Below are 2,177 nucleotides of genomic sequence, written 5' to 3'. Positions count from 1 at the left end.
GTACTTCAGAAGAATGGACATGTGCCAAGTGACCCAGCTCTTTTTAAGTCTTATGCAGAGTATGGCCATTTTGTGGACATCAGGATAGCAGCTTTGGAAGCAGTGGTTGATTATACTAAAGTGGACAGGAGTTACAAAGAACTACAATGGCTACTCAATATCCAGACCGACCCTGTGCCATATGTAAGGCATAAGATTTTAAACGTGTTGATGAAGAATCCACCCTTTACTAAGAATGTGGAGTCTCCCTTACGCAATGAAGCTCTGGCGGGTCAACTGTGGAAGCTTATGAATTCTGGGACTTGCCATGACTGGAGGTTGCGATGTGGGGCTGTGGACTTGTACTTCACACTGTTCGGCCTCAGTAGCCCTTCGTGCTTGCCCTTGCCAGAACTTGGGTGGGTTCTTAATCTGAGAGAGAAAAAGGCCGTGCTGAATCCTACCATAATCCCAGAGGTGGTCACAGGCAACCAGGAAGCCACGAGTAACCCCGCCAGCCACCCTCAGATGGGTGGATTTCAGAACACACAGGGAGTGAAAAGGAAGGCTGAGTCACCACCAGACTGTCCACTAGAACCTGTTCAGATACTGAAGAAGAACGAGGATGGCAGTAAAGACAAACTCAGGTTCTTGAGTTCTCAAGATGAGGAGGAAATTGATATGGACACCATTCATGATAGTCAGGCATTTATTTCCCATCATTTGAACATGCTGGAAAGGCCATCAACGCCAGGCTTCTCCGAACGTCGGCCAGCCGTCTCTCAGTCGGCTTCATTACCTCAACACATGATGGGCTGCGATGGCACCGCCAGCACCAGGGCCGCGTGGAGTATCGAGCTCGCACGGAGAGGGACAGGTAAAGAGCTGTCGCCTCTGGAGATGAGCCTACACCCCGCGGTGGCCACGCCACTGGCCATGTTCGCCAAGGAGCCAGCGTCCTCCAAGCACAGCGAGCACCACTACCTCCACCACCACGAGCACGTGAAGACGAAGAAGAAGCACAAACACAGACACAAGCACAAGCATGACAGCAGAGAGAAGGACAAGGAGCCGCTGATGTACCACAGCCCCGGCAGCGGCAGGTCTGCCCGTTTCCCGTCCCTGTCGGAGTGAGCGGGGCTGGGTGCAGGGGCAGCGGCAGGTCCACCTGTGTAGGGCTGGGTGCAGGGGCAGTGGCAGGCCTCCATTCCTGTCCTCTCTCCATCCCTGTCGAACTGAACAGGGCTGGGGTGCAGGAACCTTTGCCTCTATGATAAGGAATGTAATGAACTCACGCTCCGCCTTGGTGCGAAACGAGAAGAGGGAAGAAGGGGACAGGGCTGGCAGAGTCACCTCTCCTAGAACTTCAGAGTCCATTGAAATTGTAAACTGCCATTTGTTAAACAATTGTCAGCTAATTGGTAAAAGGTGTTTTCTAGATGGCTTTGCAGTTCTATCGCCCATTCTCTCTTTAAAAACACACAGCAAACGTCTTGTCATATGGCCCTCTGAAGCCACTGAAAGTCTGTTCACATCATCCTCTCTGTATGCGCTGCCAAAGGCAGTTAGGTCTTCAAGCCTTTGAGGGATGTTGTGGAGCAAAATGATGTTTTAAACAAAAGTACCTCCCAGACCTGTGGTGCAGCCACTCTTTCCAATGGGATGTTATATTATGCCATGTGGACGACTGAAAAGACAGACTCCTTTAGTAATCCTCTCTGTTATGGTGGCTTTTATTTTGTACTCAGGAACATAAGCATCAGAATTTATGAATAAAAATATGTTTTTTGTTTTACCCTAAAAGACTGGAATTTTCAGAAGCAGCTTTCCCCCATTTTAAATCTTGAATACTTATTTTTTTTTTTTGGCCACCACCGTTCAGTGACTATGATGTTGAGAAAACCACAACTTTGGGTTTTGAAGTTTCTCTAATCCCAATCTAATGTTAGGAATCGGGTACGGGAATATGTTTATAAGACCAGGGAACCACTTGGACAATCAATTACTCACAGAAAGTTAAAATTGAAGTGCAAGAAACTTAAGACTAGTCCTTGAGAACCAAAATACCACCTGGAATCTATCCCAACTGAGTTAAAAGACCACCTCAAAAATAGATTTCACTCATTGACACTAACAGTTAAAGACTATACAAGTTATAGGATAGAATCGAAGACATAATACATCAATAAAGCAAAATG

At 47.3% G+C, this 2,177-nt stretch overlaps 1 pseudogene; it reads left to right on the top strand.

Annotated features, from left to right (window-relative positions):
• The window catches only part of LOC102849224, a 3,041-nt pseudogene extending 1,928 nt beyond the window's left edge, over window positions 1-1,113 (top strand).
• Window positions 1,114-2,177: the final 1,064 nt, after the last annotated feature.

Source organism: Elephantulus edwardii, unplaced genomic scaffold (genome assembly GCF_000299155.1).
Source record: "Elephantulus edwardii isolate Elephantulus edwardi_28Jun2011 unplaced genomic scaffold, EleEdw1.0 scaffold02795, whole genome shotgun sequence".
Taxonomy (NCBI): Eukaryota; Metazoa; Chordata; class Mammalia; order Macroscelidea; family Macroscelididae; genus Elephantulus; species Elephantulus edwardii.
The sequence above is the reverse complement of the archived record's forward strand: the minus strand, read 5'-3'. Positions and strand labels throughout refer to the sequence as shown.